Source organism: Sitophilus oryzae, unplaced genomic scaffold, assembly GCF_002938485.1.
Source record: "Sitophilus oryzae breed Bouriz unplaced genomic scaffold, Soryzae_2.0 scaffold_154_pilon_pilon, whole genome shotgun sequence".
NCBI classification, from domain to species: Eukaryota; Metazoa; Arthropoda; class Insecta; order Coleoptera; family Curculionidae; genus Sitophilus; species Sitophilus oryzae.
In genome coordinates this window covers 1,400,146-1,414,380 of record NW_022146225.1, presented here as the reverse complement: position 1 = coordinate 1,414,380, position 14,235 = coordinate 1,400,146, and the positions used below count along the sequence as shown (strand labels likewise).

General features: G+C 31.5%; 1 protein-coding gene across 6 annotated transcripts in view; it reads right to left on the bottom strand.

Annotated features, from left to right (window-relative positions):
- Window positions 1-4,438, bottom strand: part of LOC115878981 (glutamate receptor ionotropic, kainate 2-like) — a 63,350-nt gene extending 58,912 nt beyond the window's left edge. For all 6 annotated transcript variants that reach the window (XM_030895591.1, XM_030895592.1, XM_030895594.1 and 3 more), the window contains exon 1: window positions 4,332-4,438. The gene's annotated coding sequence lies outside the window, so the exon portion shown is untranslated. The remainder of the gene's footprint in view (window positions 1-4,331) is intronic.
- Window positions 4,439-14,235: the final 9,797 nt, after the last annotated feature.

Genomic DNA, 14,235 nt, shown 5'->3' with positions numbered 1-14,235 from the left:
GTATGAAAAAATGCTGGGAATAACCATGAGAGACCGTGAAATACAGTGGATATGACAAAAGACCCAAGAAGCCTAATTTGCCCGCATTTTCAAGCTCCAGAAGAGAGCTGTTCGATATTCACTGGGACTAAACAGCAGAACTCATTGCCAGGACTTTTTAAAAAGTTAAAAATATTAACTCTTCCTTCCTTATTTATATTTGAATCCGTTTGCCTAATACGTAAGCATGTATCAGCTTCTCAAGAAAGACCATCTAACACTTATCCACTCAGGAACGCGGAGCAAGATGTTTATCTACCTACCCTACGCTCAGAGTTAGTTAAAAGTTCAATATTATACAACTCGAAAAAAATGCACAATCACCTGCCATTTGAAATCAAATCCATAACATCATTTTCTTCATTTCGCACAGCATTGAAATCTTATTTACTAGACAAGGCTTTCTACGCCGTAAATGTTGTTTTGTATTCTCTTTTGTTTGTTTACTTTACCTTTGTCTACAAATTGTAAATTTTTTTGCCAATAAAGGCATTTATTTATTTATTTATTTATTTACAACAGATGGACCACAAAAATTACAGCATGGTACGAGCCAACAACAGCATGGTACATAACACAGCCAACGAGTAATTAAAAGACCTAAAAGAAGACCAAACCTGTGAGGGAAGCGACACTATAACTGGAAATGGTTGAAAAAGCTGAAAATGATAATGCTATATGATGATGCTATATATTTCTATTTTTCACAAAATAAAAAAATCATGTTTGATTTAAAAATTAAGATCCCTATATTCAAAAAAAAATCGTGAACAAAACGTGGTTTTTACATCGCAAAACAAACGAATATAATTAATCAAAGACCGCTAATGACTACACATTTATTCTAATTGGCTTTTACCCCTCCCTTCCCCGATTCAAACATCCCCCTCCTTCTTTCTTTGGTTATTTTACAGCGATTTTAGCGCCCTTTATCAAGGAAAACCTTTGAATTTGAAAAGAAAAACCCGCTGTTGAGAACGGTCTCGGAATGTCTCTTTGTCTTGCTTCTGGCTCATTTGTCAAAATTAATAAAACGCCTGTTACATCCTGTTTCTTTTTTAACAATGAGAATTTTGACAATTATTTTAATTAAAACAAATCTTAATATTAGAATGTTATATCATACTAGCTATTTTTGTTCACATTTTAATTCAAGTATTTTCTATACAGGGTGGTCCGAATTGTATTCCGGAAACTTCGGGAGCATATTCTGCAGATAAAAAGAAGTAAAAAACCTCTTATGAATGTATGTCCTAAAATGCTTAGTTTAAGAGATACAGGGTGTAGAAGTTTCATTTTTATTTCGATTTTTTCCAAATAATTTCTGAAGTAACGTCAATATTTGGATGAAAATTGGTGTCTGATAGTTTTTTGACATGAGAACTTTGATTTTGATGTCATTATGACTCCTATTTGTAGAGGGCGCCACCTACACGTGTTTTAACTGTTTTGAAGAGTAATAACTTTTTGTCCGTACCTGTATAGAACTGCTGAGTGAAAAAATATACATTTTCGTATTTTTTTACGTAACAAATGTCTCTTGGTAAAAATCGTTACGAGCAACCCTTATCGAGATATTTAGAATGGGAATAGTCAATACCTGTCATTATTTACAAAAAATAACATGTTGAGTAGATAGTTATTGGACTAAAAAGATGAATTTGGAAAATTTTTAGTTTTTTAAATTAATCATAAAATTGTCTTCGGAAAAATGATGATTGGTGATGATTTGGCACAAAAAATTTTCAAATTTATGATTTCCGTCTATTAACTATTTAGTCAACATGTTTATAATTTATGTCAATGATGACAGGTATTGATAATTTCGATTTCAAATATCTCGAGAACTATTACTCGTAGCGATTTTTATTAAGAGATCTTTTTTACGTTAAAAACATCGTAAATGTATATTTTTTTACTTAGTAGTTTTATACAGGTACGGACGAAAAGTTATTACTCTTCAAACTAGTTAAAAAGGTGTAGGTGGCGCCATCTACAACTAGGAGCCATATTAATATCAAAATCGAATTTCTCATATCAAAAAACTCCCAGATACCAAATTTCATCCAAATATTGATGTTATTTCAGAAATTATTTGGAAAAAATCGAAATAAAAATGAAACTTCTACACCCTGTATAAGAACTTTTTTACTTATTTTTATCTGCAGAATATGCTGCTGAAGTTTCCGGAATACAGTTCGGACCACTCAGTATATTTTAATATTTTTCTCTGAGTGAGACCAAAGATATCGTCGAGATTCGTCTGGGAATGCCTGCATGGGTGAACTGGGAGCTCTGCAACCAAAAGGCAGCGATCAACTAGCAAGGTAAGGATCATTATATAGAATCCTGTCTCGGTTCAGAGCCAGTACTGGGTATACCCAAACGTATAACCCATAGTGCAGTAAATTTCTGGATCAGGAAAAAGCAGAATGTCCACTGGAGAAACAGACGGGACAGTTGGTACATAGTACAGGGATAGAACAGTGGATGCAGACAAAAAATATTTTTCCATTGATAGAGAATCCTTGATACCTAGAGACCTATTCCTTTTTTTGTAATATTAGTAAGTTAAAAAAATAAGTTTTATGTCAAAAATGATATGGCAACATGATTTGGTCTTTTTTTCTAGAAAGATTTTTGTGACACCGTTTTTTTTTGTTCGTATGGTATTGTATTAGACCATTAAAATGTAAACAAAATTACATACTGGTCGCTCTGTTCTATCTATCTTATTTATTATTTTTTCCATCAGTGTTCTCAACGTTTTGAGGACATATTTTAATAGTCCTAAAAATTTAACTGTCAAGTTTGTAAGTTTTCGTAAAAAATGTACTTACCTAGATATATAAAACAGTGGAAAACTGTGCATTTTAAATATTTATTCAGTCAACAACTTCATTTTTTATTTAGATCAGTCAACAGAGTTGTTACAAGCTTGTACGTGTATGTTTGTCTTTATAAATATTTAACGAAAAAGCAGATATATGACTGACAACTACTAACTGACGCATGTTGAATTTATTATGAAAATAAAAGCTCATATTTTGTTTAATTTTTATTATTTGATATTGCAAGATATACTGGATATAGAATTGTTACGTATTTTTGTTTAATAAATATTTAGGAGATTTTTAATTTTAAATATTTCTAATAAATCCAAGTAACGTTTTAACAAATAAAAAAAAAATAGAAAACTTGCCCTTTAAGTTGAAAAATTGAAGAAAAACTGAAAGACTTTCATTTTCATTTCGGTGTTTTCCAAATAATTTATGAAATAACATAAATATTTGGATGAAAATTGGTGTCTGGGAGTTTTTTGACATGAGAAATTTGATTTTGATGTCAATATGACTCCTAATTGTAGAGGGCACTACATACATGTGTTATAACTGTTTTGAAGAGTAACGACTTTTCGTTCGGACCTGTATAAAACTACTGAGTGAAAAGATATACATTTCCGTAACTTTTTACGCCAAAAATGTCTCTTGGTAAAAACCGTTCTCAAGATATTTAGAATGGAATTAGTCAATACATGTCATTATTGACTAAAAATAAACATGTCCAGTAGATAGTTATTTGAATGAAATAATAAATTTGGAAAATTTTATTTTTTTTTAAACTAATCATAAATTTTTCTGCAAAAAAAATGATGACAAAACAGTTTTTGTTGAATTTTTGGCAAACATTTCAAATAATAAGTCTAATAACTACTGTATGATCGAAAAAAAAAGCGGCGCTCGCAGTTGGCTGGGTCATTTCCGTCGATGACATTTCCCATATAAATTTACATATAAAATAACAGCGATCATTCATTTCATAGCCATCGCTGACGCCGTATTTTTCACCAATTTTCATCCAAATATTAGCGTTACTTCAGAAATTATTTGGAAAAAATCGACATAAAAATAAAACTTATACTACTACACCCTGTATCTCCGAAACCAAGCATTTTAAGACATACATTTATACGAACTTATTTACTTATTTTTATCTGCAGAATATGCTGCCGAAGTTTCCGAAATACAGTTCGTACCACCCTCTATATTTCCTTAATTTTTTTCATAAGTTCGTTTTGTAAATTTAAAAAAATGTCCGACCATGAGAAAAATATTAAAAAATAAATTCCTCACTATAAATAAAATTAAACTACCATTGTTTGTTTTTTACTTTTAAACTATTTCCTAAACTTTCTAAAAAAGTAGTTATGTTACTCCTTTTTTTTAACTAAATTGACAGTATTTTAAAAATAATAAATTAGATTAAAAAAAATATATACCTCTTTGTCTTACCTTAGCTCCTTCAAAGTCTTCTCTCCTTCTCGCTCTTCTGATTTTTTCCACGTGACGTTGCGCTCCTACCGATGACAGCGGACACGAACACTTCGAAACGGGCGGCCGTTTCGGACTGAAAGTTTTTCGGCGACGCCAACCGTCTCTTTGAAATCGGCGCGGCGCCAGCACGAGCGTCGCCAGTGTTGCCAGTTTAATTCGCTTCTCCCAGAGGCCTGTTATGACAATTTGTCAACAAGTCCGTTTTGTTTTTTAATATTAAATGAACATTGTAGAGACTGTGGATTGTATGTAAGAGGGAAAGTTTATCACCGCGACCTTATAGATTTATTGTGTCCCCCTTTCTTGAGTTATAACTCATCATACAGTCTCAGGGCTTTGGCAAAAGCCAGTATCTGAGACGGTTTTACAGAGGTTAGTTCTCCATCTCCGATATCAGTTGTACTAAAGTTTATGAATATATTCGTTTCAGATAGATCTTTCGACAGTGAAGATTTCTGCCTGAAGAATGCTAGGGTAGAGTATTTAGTTTTTAACCCAAATACTCCTATCTTTGCTCCTGGGCCCGAATTCTCTAATTTAGAAAACGCTAAGCGCTTTTAGACGCTCAATAATTAATTTCGCTTAGCGCGCACTTAACTACCGGTTTGGGTATTCTCATCTGACGCGCTTAACGTCTCTACTGATTGCTCTAAGCAATTCAAAAGCGGCTACCTTAAGTATCGTTTTGCCTGTCGAACTGTCAGTAAAAATAGACAAAATTGTGATTTTGTGCGTTCTCTTGCTCTTTAGTAAAAACTACTTCTACTTCTATAAATTTCTCAATAAGTAACTGATAATTTTCGACTTGGCAGCTATAAATATTGTCCAAAACATCGACAATGATGAGAAGCATCTTCAACATTTCCCTCGTATAATAAGAATGACATATCCATACAAAAATAGACCTGCACCAGCTTGTCAGGTCTTTGATAGGATGGAAGCATATAGGTAGTTCCTCCGATTCTAGCCTTTCTTTCAAAAATAGAAAATATCGTTTGCGATCCAGAGTCCTGTAGTGACATATCATGTGCTCTGTTGTTTTAAGATCTTTATCGCAGTCTGTCTCAGTAACAATGACTTTCATGTTACAGGTTGAGCTTGTTCGGGTAGCACTTGACAACCATATATGCCGTACAAAGAGGTCTGCTGTAATCATGCTGTAATCCACACTTTATTCCTGGTTAGTAGATCCTTTGTGGTTTTAGAATTACATTCTTGGAGTCCAGGGTTTTTCTAGTCCAGATTACGATGTTTTTGGAAAACATTTTGATAAACACTCGAAAATTCTATAAAAACTAAATAAGTAAAATTACCTGAATCTAGGGAAGAAATAAGAAAATTGTCAACGTCGAAAGATAGCCACCGGTTTGGCGTCACATTTCCACAAAGCACGTGGTTTTTATTTGATCAAAGCAGTGGGGAGGGAGTATGATTTAGTTGACTTTTTCCGGGTTGAAATCGAGGAAAAGGGCAGAAAAATCTTGAACGTGTTTAGGATTTTTTGATTTTTTTCTTTTTTTTTAATGTTTTCTTCTTTAGAGAGTGTTGTTTATATCTGAGTGTTTTTATCTGAGATTTTTATAAAATTTATATGAATAAAATTGGTGTAAAATTAGACATATCATTAAAGGTAGTTTTAGAATATATATTGAAGTAATTTATATTGCTTATTCCAAACTTTTTTTTCTTTCCATACTCTATCGGGAAACACACCTTTACATAAATATTGATTTCAGTCCAGAAAATAAGGTTTTACAATAATAAGTCTGGTAATTTTTGTTACTGGACTAGGCCTATAATTTCTTTAAAACCATCCTAATGATTTTTTTGTATTAACTCTGCCCTGGCTAGATTTCTTCATAACTTCTTTCGAAATTAGTTTTTTGAGTACTTATCAACTCGATTTTCAAAAAATAACTTTCTTTTCAAACGTCACAAAATTATTAATTTTTGCGACGTGATTGACAATATAAAAAAGTCATTTGAACGCCTAGGCATAAAAGTTCGAAAAGAAATTATTAAATTGATATAACCTGTCAAATTCAACTGGTGTAACCATAGTTTCTCGATATATAATTACATACAAGGGATGACCACAGATTAGGTATCCTATAAGTATACAGATAAAAATCTTGTCCCTAATCGTGGTACGAAAATTGTTTTCTATGACGATGTGCAAACGAGTAAAATTTCCTGTGCGCAAAAATAAACTCGTGTAAAATAACAATAAACAGCGTAATAGAGAGATGTCGCTAAACCGAATAGCGTGCATGGACGTTAATAAGGCCAGGTGTTATTTCTTTTACCTGAGGTGGTATTAACTCTCTTCATTTATAGTTATCGGATCGGAATGAATTCTTTGAATGAAAACTTTGAATTTAAAACTTTGAAATTGTTTTGTTTACTAGGTATTTTAAAACTAAAGGGCTAAAGTGCTTATTTCCAGTGTTTTATTGTTTAACGACTGCCAGTGGGTTTAGGGCAACAAGCAACAAATTCTCTTAGAAGGGCTAAGTCGTCATCTGCTGTAAACCTAAGCCTCTTTATAGGTTCTTTAATATTGGAAGAAGTGGAATTCATATTTTAGGCCATATTTATTTAATTAAAACTAATTCCAACTATTTAAATATCAAATTACGTAATAAAACTAAAGTAATAATTCAAAACAATTCAAACATAACCTAAAATAAAAGATCTCGCCGGCCGGCCCCGGTTGTCAAATACCCACAGATGCCCATTTAAGCAATTTTTAAAACGTTATTCAGAAATAGCGCTTGGTGTAATTGATCCGCAAATTACGTCAGGCGGTAACGTTATTAGCGGGTGTTGCGTTAAAAATTGACTCGCCCATATCGTAACCATAATAAGGTACGCGTAAATACTGCATGACGCTATTCGGTTTTCCGACATCTCTCTAATAACTGTGCCGGTCAGGCGCTGTGCACAATTTTACAGGCCATAAGTGGGCGTGCTATGTGCGCAAACTAATAACCTAACTAGTGCCCGATTCCGAAAATTGGAACCACGAAAAACAATAAAGAAAAAACAAAGATTATAATCTGTATAATTTGTGGTAATAGGGTTCCCGTTATGAAAAACTAAAGTGTGCTTGAATAGTTCTATTGTTTTGACTTACGTTTCTATACCTGTAAAATCATTAAGAAATAAGTATTTTTGAGAAGTAAAATTTCGAATAATATTTGAAGTAACAAATTGAGTGAAATATAAAAAGTTAAAAACAAAAGTAGTACTTTACTAACAAAACCGTAACATATTCTAACACAATTCGACTTACAGCCGATTCCCAACCTACCCTAATTCCGATTCCGAAAATTGGAACCACGAAAAACAATAAAGAAAAAACAAAGTTTATAATCTGTATAATCTGTGGTATGAGACTTAAATCTTTTTTGTATTATTTGGAACGTTTGAAAAAAAAATAGCATGTACTATTCGGAATAAAAATTGCCTTTTGTGCGGCGGTTTGTGGGAGGCGTTAACGCTCATCAAACGTACAGTATCGTCCCGAAAAGTGTCCTTTTTACTCCTAATAAAACAATATACTTATTTACTTTTATTATTAATCTCCCCCTCCCATACAATCTAGTATCTACAATCTTTGTGAAATAGTGTTTTATTTTGTCCTAAAGTTCAGTTAAAGTTTTTTTTTAGTAAAATTACGACTTTTATTCAAATTCCCTTATCGATCCAGTACTCTCTGTGAACTCCCTGCTGGCTGTATCTCTCTCCATTATATATGCGAAAGTTTAAAACGGATTTTTCTTTTGGAACGGTGCGCGGTGTCGCCCTGATATATTGGCGTTTTCCTTGGGAACTTTTATTATAATATTTTACATGACTTTACTCGATTTAAGGTGGCTTTCCTTCTTGGTCGGTCTCATTACGGATTCGTGTCACACGTGTCGTCGTGGATTTGGGATGTTAGGATATAGAAAGGTTATAGAGAAGGGACAGCAAATAACAGATTGTGGCTAGTTAAACCAGTAATCTACTAAGGACTGGCAAAGGTTAGTCTTGGATCGAGATTTCCGTATGTAAGAAGAGTACAATGCGTTTATAATGTACTGAACAAAGAGAGGACAGTAAACACGTTGCCAAACGTATGAAATAAACCGAGAAACTGTGCACATCGCTAAGAGACGTGGAAGGGGAAATAGCAGATTTGTCGTAGTTGACCGGTCGACCCAATCGATACCTCTGTCAGTAGTTAAAGTTCTAGGGAAAGGTGTACGTCATGCTTTCAGCTTCACGATTTAATTACGTCTGGTGATACTTGATTTGTTTATTTATTAACGAGTCGTTGTAATTTTCCCTATAGCTTGAATTTTTTTAAGTGCAAGCTAGAAACACTTGCATTTTTGGTAAAAATAAGTGGAATTGAGTGGGTGTTCGATAGCGGTCGCGCTATTAGAACTCTGAATTCAAAAATCGATATCTCGAAATCTATTAAAAATAATAGATTGTAGTTTTTTCAAAAACTTTGTTAATATTTCTGCTGTATTTTCTTTGTAGACAGTATGTGAAAATCTTTATCAATAAAAAAATTACACGATTGCTGAAAATTGCTATGCTCTAAAAGTAAATGGATGGATTGTTTACAATTTTTGAATGGAAAAAACAACCTTATCGAATTTTTCTTATGTAAACATATTGTAAAATATCCGATCTTGAAAATAAAAAAAAAGTTTCAATATCTAAAGTGGTTCTTGAGTTATGGCCTGTTATGTGTTTGGTTTTTAAAAAAGTAGAACTGGAAAATATAACCTAGAGATCAGAGAAGAGTCACAATAGATCTGAAAATGTCACAGTGAAACATCCCTATTAACTACCACTAAAATCAAATGTAATCTTGCCCCAGTCTATTAATGACGAATACAGACATTTTTATTGCGCTTCTATACCATTATGATGCTCTAAATCTCATGTTCGTATTTTTATTTTAACTTTATATGGAAAAATGGTGCTTGGTTCCTATCCAAGACTGGACTAAAATTTATTTTACAATGAAAAACTGATATTGCGATATAATCTTATTTCTAAATAATGTCTACACCTTTGTAGCGGGTTTATTTTGGTAAAAAGATCTTCCTGTGGCGAAAAAACCATACATTTTTTCAGAAAATTATTTATATTTTGTTTCATTACCTAAAATAGTTTAATTTTCTTAAAGTTTTTTGGATTCCTCTTTTGTAATTTCTTTAAAAATTATTATATATTTTAAAAAAATCATATACCTATATCTATGTTTGTATAACTTTTGAGAATCAATGTTATTTTTATTTGGTAGTGCTTCGTATTTGTTGCTATAATTTAAACAAATAGCATCACAAATAATATAAATTATCAATTTTAAATAATAATTCATTTAGTTTTATACATAAAAAATGGTATTACCAACTTTTTCTGCATTTTATACCATTATTATTATTTTTTAATCATATAGGTATAAATTATTTGAAACAAATAAAGAAATCTTTGCAGTATTTAACAAAAAATCAATGATTTGCAGGAAAAAATTCGTCGCTTGATTTAGAGATGGCGCTGCCAGTCCAGCTTAATATTTTATTATTTTTGTTTATTTTTTTATAATTTGACTATTAATTTTGATATAAACGTGTCTTTTTTAATTTGAAAATATTTTTTAAACAATAAGTAAAACATAGAAAAATTTGTCTAGAAAATTATTGGAAAATAAAAAAAGTATGTTTTATATTAATTCTATTCTATTTTTTATTAATTTTAAACAATGGACAGGAATTTTTATGTATACATAACAGAATAACTTAAATTACAAAGGCATTGAAACTCATTTTGAATTGTTTCCACTCTTTTGTATTTTAAAACACGAATTTTTTATATAAATTTTGGTATTAAACAAAATAGAGCGCACAGAATGCCAGTGTTGAACATACTTTATTGTAAAACTACCCCTTTCATATTAACAATACATTATTTTTTCATAATATTGAAATACATTGAAGCTGATATTTTAAAATAAATTTTTCAGAGACTGTTTCAGCTGGAAGGTTTATAATTTCAGGCATCGGTTTAATTTTTGATTGATTTTTTTATATATAAACTAGCATGTACCCGCGATTTCGTTCACGTTGAATTAATCATTTGTAATGGTGATGATAAAGCAAAGCAAGAATTTCCATTAACATATAAACTGGATAAAATTTTCTCACATTTATGTCAGCATGAGAAAAAAACAATATGGCGATATATGAATTGGTAATATTTGAGGGGTAGTTTCATCTCGTTGGAATTTGACTTTCGAAAAATCCGTTTGCCAAAAATAAGCTTTTTACGTCAAGCAGTTTAAGCAGAATCGTGGTTAATCAATTACCCAACTTTTTGGAACACCCTGTATGATTTTTTTAATAATTTCAAAATATGTAAAAAACAAAATAAATTATGCGTGTCCAAGCGTTTTCCCGAAAGACTAACCGTTTTTTAAATAACAAATATTGTAATATTTGAGGGGCGTTTTCACCCTCTTGGAATTTGAGATTAGAGAAACCTGTCCTTATCGAACCCCACAGTCAATCCGTTTGCCAAAAATCAGATTTAAACGTCAAGCAGTTTAAGCTGAATCGTGATTAATCAATGGTCATATTTTATGAAAGACCCTGTATAAATTTTTAAAAAATCTTAAAATATGTAAAACAACAAAATAAAATATAGGTGTTTAAGAGTTTTTCCGAAAAACTCACCGGTTTTTAATATTTGAGGGGTGGATTCACCCCCTTAGAATTCGAGTTTCGAAAAATCCCTTCTTATCGAACCTCTAAACCCTAAAGTCAATCCGTTTTCCAAAAATCAGCTTCTTACGTCAAGCGCTTTAAGCAGGATCGTGATTAATCAATGACCAGATTTTTCGAAACACCCTGTATACATTTTTAAAAATCTTAAAATATGTAAAAAACTTTTAATATACGTGTTTAAGAGTTTTTTTCGGAAACTTGTGAAACTTGTGAAACTTGGCCGTTTTTTATATAAAAAATATTGTAATATTTGAGGGGTGGTTTCACCCCATTGGAACTGGAATTTCGAAAAATCCCTTCTTATCGAACCTCTACACCAGGCTTCGGAAAACTACATGTTAGTTTTAAAAACTACATAAACTACATTACAGGTAGTTAATGTAGTTTATGTAGAGGGTGTAGTTTATGTAACATGTGTATGTAACTTTCAAATGTCAAAGGTATGAGGTGAGGTTATAATAAGTTCATGGCTGGGAAATTTAAATGGAAATGACAGTTCATTAAAAATAGTTTTTCCTCCAAGATGCGGAGGCGCAAAATATTAAAACTGTCAATATTAACAATGCAAATGTCAGTATCTGATTAATAAAATTTGATTTTTAACTGTCATTCAGAGACGCTTTTGTTGTGATTTTACGGTTTGATTTCGTTTTGATTTGTCGAATTATTGTAAAATTAAATTCCTTCAGATTTTTTGCCAGTATTCTGTTTTAGACAATGTTTTTTAAAAATGGTGGAACAATTTGTGTTTTGTAATAACTCTTAATTATTTTTTATCATGTAGTTTAATTGTTGTACACCTGGTTTCCGAAGGATACAATGGTAAGTAAATTAAACATATCTACTTACAGTTATAGATTTTTTAAATTAGTACTGCTAATAAATGCTACTAGCAGAGCAGTTATTTAATTCTTTTTACGGTGCATGTAAGGAATTAAGGACGCGCGTTTTATGTTAGCATGATCAGCAGATGATTACATCTGATTTAATTTGTTTTTATTATTTCAGGTCCCAAACGGAAACAAACTGGCAATCTTGCCTACACCAAAATTATATACCTAGCCGTTTCCAATTTACTTAAAAGGGAGGAAAATTATGTAAAATTGCCTGCTATTTGCTGAAAACCGCCAAAGATTAAATTATAACTGTAAGAACTTAATATATACTATTTCTAGTATTTTTAATATATTTTTTAATTAATATCCGACATATAAGAACACTTTGTATGCTTTTAATTCAGTTGATTTATCGTTTATAATATGTTCGACCTAATTAAAAGCACACAAAATGTTCTTACATATACATGTAAGAAATTTAGACATACGTCTAAATTTATTTTAAATTAACTAAAACAACCCCCCTTCCCCGCACCCCTCTCTTCCATTAGTATTTCTTCCTCCGTCTACCAGAGGCGCCCTTGTATAATAAAATTGAAATGTATTATAAGTTGCCTATCTATTTAATAGTATAAGTCTTTATATTCATTTAAGTCTATGAATAAGTTAAAGCTTTAGAAAACACATAATGTATTTAAGAAAACAGAAGAAATATGGCTTTAAATATAACCATTCACAATCATATTATTTAGACTCCTCATACAAAGCAAAATTCTTCGTAATATCAATAGGTAGTTTATTAACGTAGTTTTCATGTAGTTAACGAACGGGAAAAGACGTAGTTTATGAAGGAAAACTACACGTAGTTAATTAGGTAAATTACGTCTTAATTAACTACCTCCGAACCCTGCTCTACACCCATTCTACACCCTAGAATCAACCTGTATGCCAAAACTGAGCTTCTTACGTTGAGTGGTTTGAGCAGGATCGTGATTAATCAGTACGTCAGTCACTTAAGGATTTTATATATTAGTATAGATTATTTTGAAATTTACAGCAGTCGATTGCGGAATTAAATTTTCTTTGATTATTATATAGGGTGACCTATTTTTATTAAGGTTATATAAAGCAAATGATGTTATAGGTACTGAGCTTTTTCTTCTCTATATCCCTGTAAAGCGATTCCTAATATTACCCGTTGATTTGAGCGAATGTCTGTGTGAAAAAGCCTTTCATGCAAATTGGATTCTGTGGCGACGAGGTCGCCATTACGGGTCCACGTGTGAAGTTCTTTACATTAGGTGTTAGATTTCTAGTGAGACTTAGACCATAATATAGTCTCTAGACACCCCCGACACAATCTTCGCTTCAAAACTCTTAAAAAAAAACTAGGGTCTTAGAATTCTCAAAACAATAATTATTTCCATAGTAGTTTTGAGAAGAAATTTAGATCAGATATTTGTGGCGAGTACATTTCTAAAAATGCCACTGCGTAATCAAGCAGATTTATTGCTTTTTCATATATTTTTATCGTAAATTTTTAACAGCGGCATCAAATATGTGTTTACCATCTTTAGTTTCATAAAAAAGTAGCAACTGTGAAAACCGTATCTTTGTACCGCTGCTCATAAACGAGAAACCCTGTAACACACACAAAAATGGGACAACCTGTACAAAGTACCACAAAATTTAATTTTATTTAAGTTCTTGATGTTTTTATATGTGTGTTTTTATGTCCTTGATTTTTTTATTGTTTATTATAGTTGTTTATACCGGGTGCGTCTCAAAAGTGGCTCACCCCTATAACTTTTTTATTTTCTCAGATAAAAAAACGAGATTTGGTATGTTAGTATATGATATAAATTAGGATTGATTGACGCATTCAATTGTTTTTGGTTACTTCCTGTTTCACCGGAAATAACTACAACTTTTGATTTTTAAATGACACCCTCGGTATTTTTTTACTTTATTCGATAGAAAATGACATTCTGAATAGAATGACATATCATATGTCAACTTTTGACTTTGTTTTCGCTTAATAAAAAATCGTAATTTAAAATTCAATCTAGAGTGCCATGGCTATGTTAAAAACACTAATTCTTAATCCAGGAACCTTGGAAAAATAGATTTGATCGTCTAATGTTTTTAGTGTCTTGTCCTGGCCAGTTAGAAAATGCTGAAATAGTATTTTTAATCATATCTCAATTTTTTTAAATGGAACGAGGATGGCTCATTAGC